At 39.8% G+C, this 14,510-nt stretch overlaps 1 long non-coding RNA gene across 1 annotated transcript in view; it reads right to left on the bottom strand.

The window, feature by feature from the left end:
• The window catches only part of LOC130542877 (uncharacterized), a 43,143-nt gene extending 29,582 nt beyond the window's left edge, over positions 1 to 13,561 (bottom strand). The window contains exons 1-3 of the long non-coding RNA XR_008957752.1: positions 13,045 to 13,561; positions 1,257 to 1,369; positions 549 to 598 (exon numbers count right to left, since the gene is read on the bottom strand). This is a non-coding gene — a long non-coding RNA (uncharacterized LOC130542877). The remainder of the gene's footprint in view (positions 1 to 548; positions 599 to 1,256; positions 1,370 to 13,044) is intronic.
• Between the last annotated feature and the right edge of the window lie 949 nt (positions 13,562 to 14,510).

Below are 14,510 nucleotides of genomic sequence, written 5' to 3'. Positions count from 1 at the left end.
TGCTGTAAACTTTAGCATTGTGGCCCCTTTTCCTATCCCTCGTCTTCACTGCATGAAAAAAGCATGAAAGTAAGAGTAACCAAAACTCAGAGATTACCTCTCTTTGGGCTCTACATACATTATCTAACTTAATCGTCAAGGCAGTTGTACAACATAGGTTTTATTATTTCTTTGTACAGGTAAAGAATCTGAAACTCAGAGATTTTAAGTGGCTTGTTCAAGGTCGCACAGCTATTATCCAGTGGAACCATGATTCAAATCCAAAGCTTCTGACTCCAAAGCCCATTCCCCCCCCACCCCCCCACACACATAATGCAACCTCTAGGTATGTAAGTTGCACTATTTTGGAGCATACACTTTGTTTCATGGGAGGAGAACTAAGGAGAGTCTTTGCAAACTTTCAGGATGGAGAAAGGCCAGTGAGAGTGTCAGGTGAGTCTGGATGCCCAGTCTTCGGGCTGTTCTATGTAGTGCAATTCTAGAGCTGCTAGAATAGGACAGACCCAAAGATGCATGTTAATTTCTATTCACAGTTCATTTATACTCACTCTGGAATTTTCCCCTCTATGTATTTGGAAGGTCCTCAGAATGAATGTTCCTACAAAGGAAATAAAATATTTCAAAATGAGGGAGAAAAAGAAATAGAGAAGAAATAATGTCTTTTATTTATTTCATGATAGGTGTTTATAAAATTATAATAATTGAATTGTGAAAGTATTAAAAATACAGATGAATAAAAGAAATTGTAAAAACTCATCTTTAAGAAGACTTTGCTGTTTATTCTTCCAGGTTAAACACACACACACACACACACACACACACACACACACACTTCATAACCAAAAATAAAATCATATAAAACTGGTTTCATAACCAGTTTATTTCTCTCTTAACCATAAATTGTGAATATCTGTACATGTCAGTGAGTCATAATTTTTACTATTTTTTTTCTAACCACATAGAGCATTCACAGCTACCCAAATAGATGTCAGTAGTTATGTTTTTGTATCTGTTCTTTCCTCTTCTCCCTCCCCCATCGCCTAAATTCAGGCCCATCCATGAGTCATGCAGTGTGTGATGAGCTGAAGTATTTAGTAAGCTAATGTTCACTGTCCACAGCAGGAAGCCCGCACAGCTTGGCTGATGAGAAATGAACTGCCTGAAGCGATCTTTTAATGGCAACTAATTTCCCATATTTGATTCTCAGCTTAGCCAACTAATATCTAGTTCAAGCGTGACAAGGCATTCGCAGTTACCTTTAAAAGTTCTCTATCTGAGGAGACGAACAATGTGTTTGGGGCCATCGTGACCTTCTGAGATCTTGTTCTGGTTTTTCCAAACTGAACTTTGATCAGCCGGGGTCAGTGATCTTATAAAAAAAAAAAAAAGTTTAAGGATAGGTGTCTTTATATTGAGCCCTTTCTCTTTTAAATTCTATTTTCAGAGATGTTACTGATGAAAACTGCTAGGTGACAAAGTTTGTAAATGTCCCCCAAGACTCTTCAGAGACACCATACATCGAAGCCTTAAAAATACTGTCATTTTCTCCATTTCCTCCCAAAGGTTTGGTATCAATCAGTCTTTTCTACTCTTAATGCATTTATGATCTCTAATGTGGATTAAGCTCCTCTACCCTTGCCTTAAACAAATCCTATTACTCTGTGAGTCTATCCCATTACACAGTGATTACTGAATAGAACTCAATGTAATTGGATCCGATCATGTCCTGGTATGTAGAATTATCATCCAGGAAAGTTCGTATTTTTGGTTGTCACCAATATCCATATTTCTGCTGTATTTTACATTTAACTTTTCCCCCAAAACCTACAGAAGTGCTCATTAGCATTTTTGTAAATGGCTGTAAAAATTCTTAATGTTTTAATAGCGAGAATATGATCAGATTTAGGGGAGAATATACCCGAGGATCACTCGGTCACAAGTGTTACAGGAAGAGGGGGAGGAACAGGGTAGCACGGTGAACACTGACAGGACATAAGTGTAGGTGCATGCCCGTGTGCAAAAGTGCACACACGTGTGTATACACATGCATGCTGAAGGTTTTTGTATCCTCAAAGGAAAGTGCCACCTTCTATTCCCCCACCTCCTGCCCATGACCTCCATTTCACATCCCTGGTTTCTGGAAACCAGAATTATGAATATTTTTATTTTGGACTAGATCACTATTTTTCAATTCTGAGACAGCCTCGCCACTTTATTTACACTTCAGCAAGAATGGCAATCTCAAATGGTACTATAAATCATTTGCAAAAGCCCGGACATTTAAGCAGCATTGCAAGCTTCTTAGAAGGGAAAAAATTAGGAGGCTGACAGGAGCATGACGGGATGCGGGGCCTCACCCTAAACTGGTGAAGGCATGACTGTATTTCTGTCAATGAGCTCTTCCCGAGCTGGTCACTGCAGAGAATTAACCTTCCCACAAAACTAGATGCAAGCGTCTCATTCCATTCCAGCCCTTTAGGAAGAAGTGATATCACTGTTTGCCCTAGAGGAAGGTCAGGCCTGATACTCATTTGCCTCCTTAAATTGCCCAGGAAGCAGTTCACCTGTTCGCAGACTCACTGATACTAATCTATTGGCAGAACGGTTGTCTAGCATGAAAACTTTTGCTCTTCTGTGAAACCTAAGCAATTCCATCATTTTCCTAGAATATCCCTGCCTTGAAGTGGTACAAAACCACAGCGCGTAGTGGTGATGGAGGCAGGCTCTGGAGTCTCACTGATCTGGTTTTGAACTTTAACTCTGCCACATGTTCTTGCTATGACCTTGGACAAATTACGGGGTCTTCTGTAGTCTCAGTTCTGCAGTCAGTAAGATGGGGAAAATAAGAACAGGCCTCTCATAAGGCTGTCATGAACAATAAATTACATAAAGTAAGCAAAATTCTTAGGTGAGTGCCTGAGACATAATAAATGATCAACTGTTGTAGTTCCTGTATTATTATTATTATGCTTTAGTAATAAACTATGTTTATGTCTTCAAAGCCCAGTCAAGTTAGGAATAATTTTTAGGCTATAAGATTTTAGATACTTGCTTAGGTCGCAGACTCTGATTCCTTAATAGAATATCTCGATTAGAGGAAACCCTCCTAACTAATGCCCACCGACATTCAGATTGTAGATATTAAAGACTTCTAAAAAGTTCTGCCTAGTTCCTTGTTTGCTTCTTTGGTTTCATTTTGCTTTTCGGTTGGGTTCTAGTAAGAGTACCTTAGCTGTAGTCTTTAGATCCCTGTGCTGTTTCTTAGCTTATTTTGGTGACAAGGAAGAGAAAGAAGCATGGCTTAAAAGGTGTCAAAACTGCCATGGAAAGGGAGGACTGGCACTGACTCTTTGTAAAGGGTAGGAGCAAAGAACTGCGGACAGTAAATAATGTTCATAGGCTACAGTGTCCAGTTATCACTTGATAAAATGTTTGGTTTTTTCCCTGCCTAATAGAGCAGTCTCTAATATACCAAAAGTTTCATGTGTCTCTTGAAACGTCAATTTAATTAAAATAAAATTTAAAAAATTTACTTTCTGAGTTCTCACTAGTTATACTTAAGTGTTTAATAGTTATATATGGTTAGTGGCTACCATGTTGGACCGTGAGAATTATGGAACATTTCTATCACCACAGAAAGTTCTCCTGGACAGTGACTTTCTAGAGCACAGGGAGAAAAAGGCCAGCTTCGGAGTAGGTGGAGGCTGATGTGCTGACCCTCTCCTCTGTTCTATAGTAAACACACTACCTAGGCTAAAGGCTTTGAAAATATACCCCCTCCTCAAATTTGGAAGACTAATCTATTTTTGACCCAACCATTGGAACTTGGACTAGCCTAGAAGGGAATTTGTTAGATTTGGAAAATATCAGGGAAACAGGCTTCAAGGGTGATTCTGTCCAGAATAACTTCAACTGAGTTGGTTCACCTGTTACCTGGTGGTGAGAGAGGTGCGACCCAGGTTGTCAGCCCCACCAAATGGAGGTGAGGACAAGATACTGAATAGACCAACAGTAGCAGGTGAGAGAGTCCCGCTAGGGTTCACCTTGACTGGGCACCAGCACCCACACGATTTCTTTAATATCAGCATGATTTACTTCATATTAGTACCAGTAATACTAGACACAATGAATAATAATGATCAAATTCAGTTTCCACATGAACAAGACTATTTTCTCCATTTTGAGGAACTGTGATTTCATGTTTTGTAAGGAACCTGCTTAAATTTGGATATCTGGAGTTGGCATAGAAATTTTAATCCAGGTTTTCTGATGAGAAATCCTAGGTTTTCCCCCATAAACTAGGGTACATTGGAGCTTTAATAATGTAAAGTAACTAGTATCTTTGCCAGTGTGATCAGGGAATTTATTTTCCTCTTGGATTGGTGACTTATCTTTTATTAGCTTCAACATCCCATCCACACATGGAGACCCAATTCTCATAAGAATGTCACAAATATAATATAACTATTATTGCATTTTTTCAAATTTGGGTGCTATGGGTGCCAAGACCAAGTGTGTTTGTCCTATTATTTCTCAAAAGCTCACCTGGCATATGCCAATCAGGTAATTGCTTGTGCAAACGGATCATTAGGTGCACAATTACCTCATTTGAAACACAAATTCAGGGCTGAGTGGAAGCAATCCCTGTATGTGCAATTTTGTGAGTGTACTCATCATTACACCCAGTATGGAAAAATTAGCCCTTAAATTCTTCTCCCACCTATGGCTTTCTGTTTCCTTCGTTGATGATATTCATTAAAATCAAACAAACATGATGTGTTTTCTGGACATAAACAATTAGTCACTTTCCATCATGGCTTCTTGAGTAAACATGTACATAAAACCAAGTCGTGTATGCAAACGTCACCCCTTCCTATCCAAGCTGGGTAGTTCTCCCTTTACCCCAGGCTCCCGCTGACATTCTATTTCATAACTGTTTGCATGGAAATGATGAAGGCTTTATTTTATTTTATTTTTTTTCTTTCCAAATACATTTGGCAAAATCTTCCAAGCTGTCTCCTTTATGGCAGAATATTGTCCCTGGCCCATTTATATGCTAATTGCTGAAGTGTTACCTTTTACTGACAAGTATTTACATGTTAATTAACTTTGGGAGGAGGGTTAGAAATACTAGTTTGCCCTGTTTAAAGTGATAAAGGGGCTGCTCTTGCCTTTCAAGAAGAGAACAAAGACAGTATCATAAAAGGAAATTATTTAATTACCTCCTCCTAAGAATTAGAAATATGTGTTCCAACCTTTCTCTCTGTAGAGGAATTCTCCAGATTGTGACCTGAGGTACAACAGGAGCAGGGAGTGAACGTTTTTCCATTTAGTCTGAGTTCCAGGTGAGCACATCTGGTGTGCAGAATCTAGGTCAGTGAGAGTGAAGAAGAAAAACAAAAGGAAAAAAGAAAAAGAGGCTTGGAAATGGTTTATTTTTCACTGAAAATATGTGAGAATAAACCAATTCCATGAAAACCTCTGCAAGTGAAGGAGAAACAGTCTCTTGGGCTCTTGCTTGATCTCACAGGTGTGTGTCCTAGCCATGCGCGAAGGAGGGGGAAGAGGTGGGTTGTGATAAAGATGTCAGGTGAAGATACTGGGGCCAGCTACAAGAGATGAGCAGTGTAGGAATCCGAAATCGTAAAAGAACTGAAGTGAAGGGCACTTTAAATTTAACGAACGAAAGAGATCTTTTCTTTAGGTTGCAGGCGATCAAATGGGAGCGATAAAAGATAAACTGGGGAATATTAAAAATTTTAAGTGTATATTTGAGCCAAAATCCACAGGAATAGGGCAGTGCCAAACCCGAAGTGGTTAGTAGCATTCCCCTGCGGAGGGGCAGGGTGACACTTTCACAGACAAGAGGAGGAAGTAAAGCAAGAAAACGATTTGATTGGTTATGGCTTAATGAGACGCATTATTTGGGAAAGTCTAGTTGGCTGTTTGTGATTGGCTGTCCTTAGGATTTAATTATAGGCTTAGGTTTTGGTTTGCTTAGGCCTACCAGCCCACTTGTTTAATTAATTTAGTACAACCAAGAAGTAGACAGACACAGAAAGTCACCATGGGGGAGATTCATTGGGGTAGAGATGATCTCGTAATGGTCAGTACTTGTAGTCTCTAAGTCTTATAAACTCATAAACATCCATGTTTGCTGGACATTCATGGAATTTTTTGAAATGTTCAGAGTTTCAGGTGAAAACCAGCTGGCACCCAGGATTGATGCAGAGAACAAAGGCAAAAGAAATACAGGAAATCAAACTTCCTTACAACTTACAGCCCATATTGACAAGAACCTGAGACAGGCAGGGTGACCTTCTTCCAGGACTCAACTGCCTCAATGTTAATACTTTGCTGAAGGCAAAAGGTAACTTTAGCTGGATATTAGCTCGACCTCCAGGATCCTATAGATCTTCTTTAATGTATGAAAGTCCCTTTGGAAACTTCCATTATCTCTTCCCTCCCACTCCCCAAGATATATGTTAGCAATCATCCTCCAAACATATAGCCCACTGATATACATCTGAAGGGTCTCATGACTAAAGTTTATTGGACAGTAGTAAATGACCCCTCCAGGTTCTGGGAACTTTGCTTCCGAATTCCTTAGAGTTACATTATCCCTAACCCCCTCCCAACTTGAAAGTATACAGTCAGCCACTCCTCAAGACCCCGGTGCAGCTCCTTCTGCCCACATGTCCTGTCCTCATGCTTTTAAAACACCACCTTTTTTGCACTAAAGATGTCTCAAGAATTCTTTCTTGATTTTTTTTTTTTGCTTCTGGACCCTGAACGATTACCTCAGGATTACTTGTCTTTTCTATTTTCTGGGTGGTAGCTCCAAACCCAGGCAGCAAATCCTAGAGATTTTACTTCCTCTCTGTCTTTAAAATATGTCTAACCCCTGTTCTCCATCTCTGCTTTTAGATCCTCCTCACTTACTTCCTCAATATCTTTAAAATTTTACCTGCTCTTACCAGTTCCAGCTGGCCCAGTCTCCAATTCATATTCCACACTTCAACCAGAGTGATTTACTGACTCTTGAGTTCACTGATTTATGTATTTACCAACCATTTATTGGGAATTTTTTATATCACAAACTCAGTGCTAGATATATTTTACATGGCTTCTTCCTTTAAAATATTTGAATGGGTTCGATACATGAATTACATACCTCTTCACCAGCTAATTGGTAATCATTTTCATAAAATGTAATAAAATGTAAGAAAATATGTTGTTAGCTGTGAACCTTGGTTTTGAGTTACTTTATATGTTTAATTCTTTTTTTTTTAAGATTTTTTTAAAAGATTTTATTTGAGAGAGACAGAGAGTGCAGAAGCAGGGGGAGCAGCAGAGAAAGAGGGAGAAGCAAGCTCCCTGCCAAGCAGGGAGCCCAATGTGGGGCTCAATCGCAGGATCCTGAGATCATGACCTGAGCTGAAGGCAGACGCTTAACTGACAGAGCCACCCACACGCCCCTATGTGTTTAATTCAATAAAGAAGCTGGAAATGTTTTTAGTTTTCTTTAAATTTAAGTATTAATGTTTACTCATTCTTCTCTAATAGCATAGGTCTGTCTTACTGATAGAGGTTTCTTTAGTGAGACGACTACTCAGGAGAAATGGAAAAATAGAAAGTTGCATACTATCTTCTCCAACTTCTCTGTTCTTCAAAAGGTGAATGATGTAAAAATAGTGAGGTCAGTTTGGGGAGGGAAGCGGGAATTTGTGTACGTTAATGCGTAGAGGAAGAGAAACAGGTGGAGCAGACAAATGGTAAGCTCAAGGAATGGTGTGTGTGGGGAGGTGGGTAGTAGAGGGAGAAACAAGGCAGGCTATAAAGAGAGAAGAAAGACAATAAAATTCTGGTTTCAAAACAGAGAAGTAGTCCCTGATAAAGAACATGAAGAAAGACAGAGTAAATGTTTTATATGTATTCAGCATGCTTTAAATGAAGCCCTGTAATCGAGATCACTTTGCAACTGAAGGTGATATGTTCCCTTCGAAACACTCTTAGCTATAATAAGAAAATCTGGTGTGCTAATAGGGTTTTAATTGTAGATCTGAGCAGTGTATGAAATCTAAAACTTCTGATCAAACCGAATAGAGTTTATATCAGTATTTGGTAGAAAAAAATTTTCTGATTATGTTCCACACAGAAGAGTATTATTGCCCTGTTGATTTTTTAAAAATTCCTTTCACATTTTGTTTGATCTGAAGCCAAAAGAGGAAATAGAGTCTGAGTGCCAAAACTTGGAAAGATAATTAGGGCCTTTCCTCCAACTGGCTGGCTGTAAGCAGACAGTGAGAGCTTTTTCTCTAGGAAGTAGCAATCTGTAAGAGAAAAAAGACCAAATGTTTTCTGTTTTTTGTTTTGTGCCAAATGTAGCTCTAGTTCTAGCAGTATTTATACTTCAAAAGGGCTCTTGTCTAGACACAGGTATTCATGGTGAGATGATATAACCATCCTACCCAAGCCTGGTGGAAAGCCATGGGTAGAGAAAGATTAAACAGTAATTGGCTACAGTTGAAATTTAGTGAGAATGACATGTTAAAAAAATGTATTTATATATTCATTCAATAATACTTGATGACATATTAGGTATTAGTGACATAGGGCAGACCCTGTCCTAGGTGATGCGAATGCATTGATGAACCAAATCAACCCCCTCATGGAGATACAGGCAGCTGGAACTATAACTACTTGTTTGTTTTTAAATCTTGCTTTATCAATGTATCTTTCAAATAGAAATTATTATTACTATTTTTTAAAGATTTTATTTATTCATTCGACAGAGATAGAGACAGCCAGCGAGAGAGGGAACACAAGCAGGGGGAGTGGGAGAGGAAGAAGCAGGCTCATAGCGGAGGAGCCTGATGTGGGGCTCGATCCCATAACGCCGGGATCACGCCCTGAGCCGAAGGCAGACGCTTAACCGCTGTGCCACCCAGGCGCCCCTCAAATAGAAATTATTACTAGTTACTGGTTATGTTGGGAAAACAGCAATTGTTCCCATTTAATAAGGGGCAGAAAAGCTGTCTGGCCCCCAAAGCCTTGATTAAGCCGCACCTCTGAATATGCATTTGCTAGAAGTATATTCTGATTACAGACAATATAATATATCAAGGAGAAAATCAATAAATTCATTATATTCTGCTTAGGAACCCAAATCTTACAGGTAAGACTAAACATAGGAACAGACTCTTAGGGAAAGTTCAACATTAAAAAAGAATAAAGTTTCTAGAACACCTGATATTTTGTGAACATTCCCCCATGATCCCCACATACATAAATAGCATCTTCTCATTTACTGGTCATAGTTACTTGAAAAATTAAATATAGAAAGGAAAAAAACTGTTAACTTTTTCTGAAACTTCAGAGGCTTTGAATACAAAGGACAAAGCAGTTTGCAGTGTGTCCTGTCAATAGCTACGGTAATTATTTGGTATGATAAAGATGCTGTAAGATGTGAAATAAACAAACAATTGTCCTAATTTTCAGTAAACATTATTATTTTGGGGTCCCTGTGTCTCAAGTCTTCTATTGTTCACAATTTTATCCCTCTCTCCTTTTGAATACCAGAGTTAATGACTGAAGTGCTCATGACAGAATTTTCCTTTTATGTAGCCTTCGCAAACCCCACCGTTCACATCCACTTGAAACACACATAATTATAAAAGATGAGAGCCCAATTATTATCTCCTCTCCACCCCCTATCCTCACAGGTGCCTGGCTACTTCAAGAGTGCGAGCTAATCACAGGGAAGATTCATTCTCAGTTCAGCTGCCTCATTTGATCAACTCAAGACTGAGTCCGACAAAAGTGGTGTATCTAATGAAACTCATTTTCATTTTCTCTCCTTAGTTTCTAAAAAACTGAGGCTGTGAAAGGACAAAAGAAATAGTGAAGAATGACAGTTAAAAAATAATTTTCTCTGACCTTTTATTTGACCTTTCATTTTCTTCTTTTACTTAGTTATTGTGCTCCCCCCCCCCCCCTTCTCTCGGGCTGGTCTTCCCCCGCTTTTCTCCTTTAGGAGGAGGGAATTAAAAAAACCTATAGATGACCTGACAGGGCTCCAGGTTTTCAGCTGGGTCAGAATGCTATGCTCCGTCAAGGAGGCTGACATCGGCACTGTCTTCCTAGAAATCCAGGGGGGCCTTTGCATAAGGACAAACGGAGGGAAGCTAAGTTAGAACACGTGCATGTGTATAAAGTTGTGTAATTGGATATTTTTGCTTCACATATAATAATTATGTATTGCTGCCAATTTTCCTCCTAAAGGCTGCTATTATATTATTCAAAATTCATTGCCTAGTAAAGCTGCAATTCACCTTTCTAATTCACCTGTTTTGTTTGCTGTAACACGAAAGAGAAGAAATTGAGTAAGCCTTCTCTCCTTTAGCACCAGAAACAAAATAAAGTGAATTTGGAAAGAAAACAAGGACCTTGTGCCAGATAGCTTTTAATTGCAAGTAACGGAAAATATGAGTCCAGTTGACTTTTAAAAAGTCAGGGCAACGGTGAGGGTAGGGGTGTCTTATATAACTAAAAAGTCCTGAAATAGGTGATTAATCCCATGAATCAACAATGACCCCCAAAGAACACATTTCTTCCTTTCTCTCCTGTCTTCTGTAATCATAGGCTGGCGCCCACAGCTAGTGGGAGTTATTTGTTCCTTATTCACGTCCGGTAGGAAAAGACAGCCTCTAGCAGAAGTTTTTTCCTGGGGATCAAGTAAACTTGTTAACAAAAACCCTCAGCAAATGTATCCAATTGTCTGATTGGTCCGATTGGTCACATTCTCTGAACCAATCACCATGGCCAGGAGGATAAAACCTGAGTGGTGATTGGCTGAGCCAATCAGGACCCGCACACGGGGGTGGAGGTGGAGTCAGTGCGCGTGCTAGAAGGGTGAGATGTTTATGCCTGAATGTTGAAAAAGCCAAGTAAAAGGGTCAATGGACTCTGGGAGGCTCAAAATAGAACACACTTCTCTCAGAGCTGACAATCAGACGACTCTGACAATTCTCAAAATGTCCCTCGCGAAGTGATGAACAGTGATGTAGTACACATTAATTCATCAATACTTTAAAAATCTGTTTTACACATGTAAAATGAATTTTTACAGAAAGTGAGTTTTACATATGCACAGTGAATATACTATATGTATCTTTTATATTCTGTATATTACGGTGTTTTTTTGAGATCTTAAAAAACCTTTCTGACTAGGAAGAGACTGGCCCTCCCTGGAACAGCCAATTCTTAGAAAAAGCAAGGCATGCCCTTGATTAGTCAGCTAAGCAATCTAGAGCCACGCCTCGGCTGCGTGGCCCACACGCTCGAGGAAGGAATAGACCTCTGCCTTAATCATTCGGGGGCCAGGTACCAGGCACCTAGGGACCACTCCTATAGTTTAGAGCTTGCTGAAATTCTTCAAACTAGACAGTCTTCATATGTTTTTCTGCCCTACCTTGCCTTTCGAAACCCCAATAAAGGCTCTAGCTTCAGCTTTCCCCTTGCTTCTGTCACCTGACCAAAACCTGGTGTTTCCCCTTTGAGCCTGCCAGACATGGAGGCACCCCTCCCCAAGACCTGTGACTACAATTAACGTTTTTTTTCCTTAGCCTCTCCTGTGTCACCTCCCGTGGTTGCATTTGACTGACCATCATGTAAGAAAACACAGAATAGTGAATTAATAGACTGGTTTTATATCTCAAGAAGAATAGACATTCAGGTACATGGGTTGTATGAGAATTACGTCTTATTCAGTTATCCACAAATTACGTAATGACTAGTCATGCCATTCCTGTAATGAAGATCAGTCTGTGGGTATGAGGTGTCCAGGAGGGGCTGAGGACAGCAAGCCTGGCAGGGCCTATTGCCCACATTATAGCTTTCGTGGTATTCTAACATAGGCCTACAGCGGTGCTGACTTTAACACAACACAGGGTCCCCTTTGTACATCAGAGAGAAAGTTCTACATATTGGAGGTATCAAAAGATCTTCAACTTAATGATTTCCTCATTGTAGTAAGTACGGCATGTGAATCTTACTCTATAAATCTGAAGATGCGAGTACAGTCACGTTCCTCTATTTTCTTTGAAGCAAACTGAATCCTCTTTCTTCTGTGATGACAGAGAATGTCATTTTAGATATTAGAAGATTTCTTATTCTCGTTTTTCTTCTCTTTCTACTCCCGACCTTTCTTCTACCTTTACCTCTATCTCCTTTCCACAACCATAGTCCCTTCAAACTGTTCAGTCTTCCAGAATTCATTTCCCAGTACATTTTTATTATACTTTGAAATAAAGACCTTCAATGAAGTAATAGAGTATAAGGACCTAGCTACTTCATTCAATAGAAAAAGAGGAAATGCAATGAGAATAAAACACAAATTAATAATTCAAATCCTACTGCCGCATATTACCTGGGGACATACTCTAAGAACAGTTACAAGTTTCAAGTTTCCTATAATTTTATATTGTCCCACTCCTTACCCCCCCCCACCTATTCTCCCTCCCCCACAAAAACCACTAGACTAGATTGTCAAGGGAAAGTGTGCAAAATTCTTCCCTGGAGATCTTAATGATAATGCTGACAACTTCTTATCCTGGATAGTTTAGGAAGTGCCTTTCAGTTCTTCAACTTCTGGTTCTCTCAGCCCGTAGACCTTTATATACGCCTCCCACACTCTCTGTGAGGGACGCTTCCCCATATTCCCTGTCCTGTCTTCACCTCGTCAATGATACCAGCACATTCTGTGCTTTCCCTTTCGAGTACATAGAGTTTGCAAATATAATTTGTATAATATGTTTTTAATCGGTCCACCCTCCCTGCTAGACAGTCAGACTCATGTGGTCCATGACTATGTTCTATCTCAGATTCCAGCACAGTGCCTGTTAGAAATTAAGTGTTACATAAATGTTTATCAGACAAATGAATGTCTCACCCGGTAGAAAGAAAATGGCTTAGAAAGCAAGAAGGGAAAATTTTTCTTTGGAGTGCCGAGCGCTATGCTATGTTTTTTATTCTCACAGTGACCTGAAATGATAGATGGCATCATCTCCATTTTGCCGATGAGAAGCCCAAAGCTTCACAGATTGTTTTACTTGCTCGAGCTCATGGTCAGTGGGTACTGAGACTCTCTGGCTTCAGCTCTTAGTATGTTCTTCCATGGCCCCGTGGTTTGTGTGTTCCATCCACAGCCTCTGGAGCAGTGAAAGAATGGGAAATATTATTTTTCCTCCTTAGATGGAATAGACAGAAAAGGAATCGTTCTAATAGAAAGAAGTAAGGGAGAGACACTTAAACGGTACTGACAATCTAAAGAGAGTTGTCTCTTCTTTGGCCAACCTGCTGTGCTGCCCTGCCTTCCCCGTGGACTGGAAACCAGCAGTGAATCTAGATCTCCAGAGAGGACAAACACGTACGTAGTCGGATGTTCCAGGTTCTCTGACGGCTGGTGTGCTTATTCCTGAAGTCAGAGGACCATTTCCTATATAGACACTCTGAACTCAACCAGAGATTTACTTTTAGTCCATGGAAGTTAATTTTATTGGGATGGCTTTTCTCCACGCATGGCCTGCAGAAAGTAGAGTACTGAGCGAGGTTCACGGCCAACGCTGGGCTTGCCAGCACGAGGGGGATTTCCAGCTCCTATGCACGTCGGCATTCACCGGCCCCAGCAGCGCCACTCCAGTGCTTGTGCAAAGTTCTCCCAACATTAGGTCTGCTGCAGCTTTTCCAGCAAACAAAAGGACCATTTTTAGCGGGTGCCCTTGTCAGCTGTTTCTCTAAGAATAGGGCCTTTGATAACATCCAGAAAAAAAGTAATTGTGCCACCGCCCCTGCTTCATTTACATAACTGAGATTGATGAGAAGGGAAGGAAAGTGTTTACAGTGCAGGAAGATAGGAATTTTGGGATTAAGTAGGAAGCAAACCGCAATGAGCTGTCTGGGGTAATTATGAAACACATACTTCATATGTTTTCATTAGATATTGCTATTATACTACACAAGGCAAAAGAGTTTGATTAAACTACAGTTCAGTATATAAATGTATGCATAAATTACAGGGAAAGCAGTTACTTCATTACATTTCAAGAACTCTTCAGGGACATTAAATAAGTAGAAATTTGGTCATTAGGTATACTGCGTCGGAATCACACTATGGTCAGGCAAAGAGTGTGGAGGCACAAAACAGGTGACGAGGGCGCCCACGAGGCAGAGTCCAAAAAAGCCTGGATGATCATGGATTAAAAAAATAGAAGCCAAGGTGGCAAGATGGTACACAATAGGAAAAGCCGTAAGAACTTTGTAGCTAGTGTTGACCTCTATTGAAAAATAAACTTTGTAGCTAGTGTTGACCTCTATTGAAAAATAATAAATAAATAAAAATATTTAAAATAATCTTTACCTTAATTATATAAAATACTTTACCAATACCCACCTGTTTCATGTATGCTAGTTGTACTTTCTTAACGGCCCGAGACAAAACGAATGGCTTC

This window comes from Ursus arctos, unplaced genomic scaffold (assembly GCF_023065955.2).
Source record: "Ursus arctos isolate Adak ecotype North America unplaced genomic scaffold, UrsArc2.0 scaffold_6, whole genome shotgun sequence".
Taxonomy (NCBI): Eukaryota; Metazoa; Chordata; class Mammalia; order Carnivora; family Ursidae; genus Ursus; species Ursus arctos.
This window is presented reverse-complemented; position numbering and strand designations above follow the sequence as displayed.